General features: G+C 49.6%; 1 protein-coding gene across 2 annotated transcripts in view; it reads left to right on the top strand.

Annotated features, from left to right (window-relative positions):
- The first annotated feature begins 286 nt into the window (after positions 1-286).
- Positions 287-6,000, top strand: part of LOC144170045 (uncharacterized) — a 184,630-nt gene continuing 178,916 nt past the window's right edge. The window contains exon 1 of one of the 2 annotated variants that reach the window (XM_077699559.1): positions 287-539. The gene's annotated coding sequence lies outside the window, so the exon portion shown is untranslated. The remainder of the gene's footprint in view (positions 540-6,000) is intronic. The other variant, XM_077699556.1, reaches the window with a different exon arrangement.

The raw sequence follows: 6,000 nt of genomic DNA, 5'->3' as shown, positions 1-6,000 counted from the left end.
TAATGGGAGTTGAAGAGCCCCTGAAAAATCCATACGATGCCTTACTGCAAGCGCGAATCGAATAACCTTACACATTCACCACCCTTAGCGCCATCAGTGGCGGCAAGGCTAGCAAGCCATACAAGTAGTGTAGCGCATTTTCGCCAGATGGCAAGCTCTCCGCGCTAGGTTCACAACCGCGCACGACGCTTCAAAAATAGGGCGTCCTGCGGGACTCGCCGGCTGTCTCCGTGTCCGAAGAACTGTGTCAACTGACAGCCAGGCGGCGTTAGCGTTCGTGTTGTGTGTTTTGCGTGTCCCGTTGTTGGCGGCGGCGACGGGTGGAAAGAGCGCGCACCTGGGCCGTTCATGTCTGCGCTCACTCGAGTGCCTCCGCAAAGTTTGTGCCGCCGCGCCTGTGTGCTGGGCGGAGGCTATTTCTTGTGCCGACGACGTCCGTGGTGTCTGTCCCGGATTGGACTACCTCTCCGTGGGAGCGAAGCGCAGCTGGCCGCCTTTCGGTTTCCTCTGCGACGAGCACACCCGACTTCGGCCGCGCTGTGAGTGCCTCCAATTTGCTGTCACTCGGATCTCGCGCCGAGGCCAGCACGTGGGCTCTCCTATTAGCTCCGTGTAGTGCGTTGAGTACTGATTGTACCGGCGTTCTTTTTGTGTGACTTTCTTTATGCTTCCTGCCGTTTTATTAGCAAATAGCCCCGACGAATAGCGAAAGGGAAATTGCGGCTTATTATTTATTAAGCTCTCCAGTGAGGCAGCGAGATGAGAAACTCGCATAGTGAGTTCGTCTTAAAGTTTTGCCGCACAAATTCTGCATTTCGTTTAATCTTGTCTGACGCTGAAATGAAGCTTCCCGCTTGAGAGTTTCGCGCGAGAAATTGTGCTCTTGTACGTGCACTTAATTTCACGAGAAAAAAACAAAGCATTGTGCAACATAGGCAGTAGGAAGTGCAGCTTTGTAGTTTTCAATTCAAAGCGAGTATTGATAATGTATCAGTCATTTTCCTGAAGCTCAAATATCATATTTTTACTGGGCTTACTTTTTTCTTGGTGTAATCCAGTAGACTGGTGCGAGGTAAAAAAAAAGAAGACAAAATGCAGGAAAGCCAAAGTTGCTTTGCTTTGCCCGTGCGAATGCGAATTCCGAGCACCTGTTGCGTTCCGTCACATCGTACGGAGATGGAGTGAGGATTGATAGCCACCGGTGAACGTCGAAATTTTCCAAACACACTATTTTATCTGAAGATCCTCTTCCTCGGAAGCTACGACGGGCGGTCTAAAGCCTATCGTTCATTGTTTGACGTGTTTCCGGCTAATCAGTATCGGCAGCAGGAGGTCGAGTATATTGACGCCTGATAAAGAGGCGGCGAGCCGTTCGTCGCCGCTGCTATGCTAACACGGGCTGGCGGCCCTTCCCAAGCTATTCTAGTAATGTTGGCCCTTCCTTTGTCTCCAGACGCGCCGATTCGATCAACGAAAAGCAACACTGTCGCGGCGATGATGCTTGCTGCGTCGACAAATTTAGCTGTCGCGACCCCCGGAGCTTTCTCTCTTGACTGCTAGCGGCTGCGATAGCGGCGATACCCCGGTCGCCGGTTCTTCGGCGATACGGATACAACGTTGCCTACTCGTTGCGTCAAGTTACCAAGCGAATGCTAATTTGCAAATGAAAAGCGGTTATTGAAACCCTATTAAAGATCCCAGTATTAAACCTAAACCGCGAATACACGAAATATTTTACGTATTGGTGCAAATATGCAAATTTGTAGGCAGTACTGTGTCGGGACATGGGCAATGTCAGGCGAGAGAAAAAGTGATGCCAACTGTGAAGTGCGTTCACAAGTAGATGCGTTCCGCCCGGTCGGCTTCTCTTTCTTCGGTGACGTTTGCTTTGTCGGCCCTTCCTGTATTACATATCTGTGAATGTAGCGAATACGTAATTAGCAGCACTGTCGTGGTATAGCTTGAAGTGGGACACAACAGCGGCGTTGCAAGTTTCGAGCTCGGGCTCGCACTATTCACTGAACGCGGCCTAGCAACGGGACTTCCTATTCTTCATTATGCAACTGTGGCAGATTAGCTAGAAGAGTTCTGTGGGACCGAGCTCACTAGGCGCTTGCCTACGAAAATAAGAGGTAGATGCTCACAAACATGCCTGTAAGAGTATAACGTAAATCTTATGTAGGAAAAGAAAACCACGTCAACTTCCGCTGCGATGCGATGCGATGAGGTTTTTCGGGAGGGGGCAAGAGGGAGTGAAAAGGGCCCGAAACTGTCTGGCGTGAGGTGCCGACACCTTATCCGCTGCATCCGCATCACTTCCGCGGTTCTACCACCAACCTCATCCCGCCGACTATGCTTCCTAAGGACATCAGCCTTTCACCGGCGTCGGGGTTCTGCGATCCGCTGCAAGCGTGATTTTTGGGAGGATCAAGCCAGACAATTTCGTATATGGGTGCTCATTAAAATACCGTATTTTGCTACTGAGATATACTTTCTATTCTCCTTGCTTTCAGTGAATTGTGAGGAAAATTCCTGGCTGCACGCTTTCGGTAGCATTGGGCTCAGAGGAAACTTCGGCGACGGGAACTAAATCATTATCCTTGAAAAGCTTGAAGCAAACACCGTTTTGGCTCCTGGTGTGGAACCGGATGCTGGTACAGCGTCCACGCGCATGCGCGCAGTTACGTTTCAGTAGACTCGTCTCGCTCATGCGCCTATGGAGAGCAGTAACCACCTGTCCTCAGGGTCTGAACCCTTTGGTTACATCCGAAAATGTCCGAAATTGACAACTGTATTTTAAATCACTTATTGCGAAATTCGGTCATAGTAGAAAAGTATCAGTAACTATAGGGGCAAACAGACGATTATCGAGCTTGTTGCACCTACGTAATCCGATTTTAAATGCTCTCGCTTAACCGTCAGGGAGCTGTATATAGTGTGACTCCAACTTCCTTATGACTGTACGCATGGAACAGCGGTAGCTATTGGGAATAATAATAATAATAATAATAATAATAATAATAATAATAATAATAATAATAATAGATGGCGGCAGAGCAGATGACGCGACTCATGGTTGATGATGAAGCGATGTATTTACAAGATGAGACGATCTATGTACAAGCGGCTATAATGAAGCCCGCTTTTTCTGCAATCCGCACGCAGCTTAATCCACCTCGAAGTCATCATCGTTGATGGTGGACCTTGGCTCCATGGGTATTGTCCGCCACGTCTCGTAACAATATAAATTAACAGTCAACTACTTGTACCAATTAACAATTACTGGCTATCTTTTATGATAGTCTCTACCTGAACAAGATAGCAAATTAGAAGCACAAGCACTTCGAATGAAAGTGCGCTGAATGAAGTAATTGCACGGAAGAAAAAGATCCGGTGAACCTGAAGCCCGAAAAAAACCGCGACTCTCATCTCCAGATACCACCGAAAGAGGTGTGCAGAATTTTAGAAAAATAAAAACTAAAAGGTTAAAAAACAAAGACTTGCATGCAAAATTGTGGGCACGTTGTGTACACGAAGTTTTGCTTGCGCGGTGCTGTACAGCCAATTAATACACGGGTTATATTGAAGAATGGTATGTGCCATGGCGTCGCAAAGCACTCGACTTCATCGTCGCATTGGATTACAATTGGGAGTCAATAAACTTGAGAACACATGCTGGCACTGAGGCCCCTTGTACGCTCGTCAAGCCGCTTGCGAGTTGTTCTAAGGGCGCACGAAGCCGTCACGTCGATTGTGACGGAGCAGCGAAGCGACTCGTTATGTCTCTGTCTGAACGAATTCGATTGGGATCTCACGTGGGCCGTGACCTGTTGGTCGCGACCCGCTTGATCGCAGTCCGCCGCTGATCTGGGCCGCTGAAGGAACGGTCGGATAAACTGGCCTACGGCGCTTGGAAATTTAGGCCGGCGGAAGCTACCGAGCGCCGTTGGGGAATGCAGCCCGCTGGCGCGTGGTCAGCCAGCATGCTAGTTAGGTGAACAGTGTTGGTTCTCTCGTTAGAAGTACGCGGGTTCTATTCCCCACCGTGGCCGCTTTTCCGGTGGAGGCGAAGAACAAAAACGCCCGTGTGTCATGATTTCGGCACACGTTAAAGATCCCCAAGTGATCTAAATTAATTCTGAACCCTCCAGCGGTGTAGCTTCGGCGCGTAAAACACCCACAATTTGATTTTCTGTTCGCTCTCTTTAGTTCCGGCAACGCAATGTTTGCATCAGAAACACCGGCAACAGAGAAGTGATCGGCCGTATTCAGACTTATATGTGGCCGATACTAATACCTTTATTTCACGGCGCGGTAGATGCCGTTTTGGCTGAGTTTGTTGGGAAGCTAAACGTAAGTCCGGCGCAAAGTTTGTAGGAAGGGTAATCGTAGGAACGAAGTATTCCCAACGTTTGTAAAACTCATTCCCCCTCAAGAGCGAGCTGGCAGTTCACTTAACTAAACAGTTAGACAGTAAAGAAACGTCGACTGTTGTCTCTTGGCAGGATTGTACAAGCTTGTGGCAGGATTGTAAAAATGTGGGTGAGGTAGACTATGTGTCTGTGAGATGAGTAGAAGCGAGGAGTGAGCAAAACTTAAAGCCGTTCCACTCAATGTGAAAGCTGTCGGAAGTACAGAGCAGTGATTCGCCATAATAGGCTGTAGCACCGTTATCCGCTCACTGCTACCACCCAAGGCAATTCAAATTTCCCGCCTTCGCAGCGCGCGCGCGCCTTTTGCCTGAAACTGCGCTAGCGGGAGTTCTGTTCTTTTTCTGCTTGCTTTTTCTGTTCTTTTTCTGCTTGCACCCGCACGTGCCGGCGTTGCACTACCAATTTTTTTTTTTTGCTTACTATCGTAAAAACCAACCCAACGAACGTTCCTAAACGAACGTGGGCGGTGCCGGTTAATTACGTATATTTTGCCTCATATGTAACTACAGTTTTCTTTGCGCGCTAAGAGAGAGAGAGAGAGAGAAATCACTTTATTAAGGCTAAGAGACGCGGAGATGTATGACAAGCGCCAGCGGTTCACGAGTTTCGAACGTTTATGACTATGTAAACCGCTTGGCTTTCGAAGCCTCTGGGTTACGCCGTGACGACGGAACGCTCTACTTAGGTCCAGCGAGGGAGCTACGACGACAAGGCGAGCCCCTAAAGGGCTCTGCATTTAATAGGCCTTCCGATATAGGCGGTGTTTTGCGTTCCCCACTTGCATGTCCATAGAGGATTCTGTTTGCGCGATGTGGTAGGCGTCCTTTTCAGCTACGGCTTAGTCCACCTGTGCGGTCTTTATTGCGCCCATATGGTGTCCCGCGCCTTCCTCCACCGCTCCCCTTGGATGTATACCGCCGGCCAGGGCGCCATTGACTAGGCGTATTAAAAGGACAAACGTACAAATGAAAAGCGTGCCGGCCATTGGGGGCTCAAAAACAACGCAGTCACGAACTCGCGCCTTACCGACCACCCCTATTTGCTTGCCATGTTTTCTTCGTCTTTTTTTCCTCGCGCTGTGTACCCGGGCGTTAGAGAGGCAATCTGCGCCGTCCCAGATCCAGTGCGTTCGCCCTGGCGTCATTTTTGGGAGCCTGTTTGTGGGGCTTCATTTCAAATTTCTCGCCGACTGCGGCTTCCCTTGCAGCTCGAAGCCCGTTTGAGACCGCCTTGAGACGTGCCAGCGTTTATTTCTTTCGCCGAAGGCTAAAAGCTCACCTCGAGGCGACGAGTCCTGCCAAAGCAAACGTCTTTTGCTGGAAGGGGACGCGCTTTGTCCGAGCTCGAGGCGCGTCTGGGCGCGTTGCGCACTCCCTCATCTGCTGGGTTGCGAAAGCTCGAACTGGAAAAATTAGTGTCAGCCTCGCGCTTTGATGTCATTCTGGGCGCTGGTATATTTTAAACGGTTTCGGTTCATCGTTCTCTCTAATTGCGCGCCAACGGTAGACGAGCGTAATTGCAAAACGTGGCCCGTCCGCGTCCATTGCACCCGGGCTGACCCACTGCA

This window comes from Haemaphysalis longicornis, unplaced genomic scaffold (genome assembly GCF_048455015.1).
Source record: "Haemaphysalis longicornis isolate Haplotype H1 unplaced genomic scaffold, Haemaphysalis longicornis Haplotype H1 scaffold_2, whole genome shotgun sequence".
NCBI classification, from domain to species: domain Eukaryota; kingdom Metazoa; phylum Arthropoda; class Arachnida; order Ixodida; family Ixodidae; genus Haemaphysalis; species Haemaphysalis longicornis.
The sequence above is the reverse complement of the archived record's forward strand: the minus strand, read 5'-3'. Positions and strand labels throughout refer to the sequence as shown.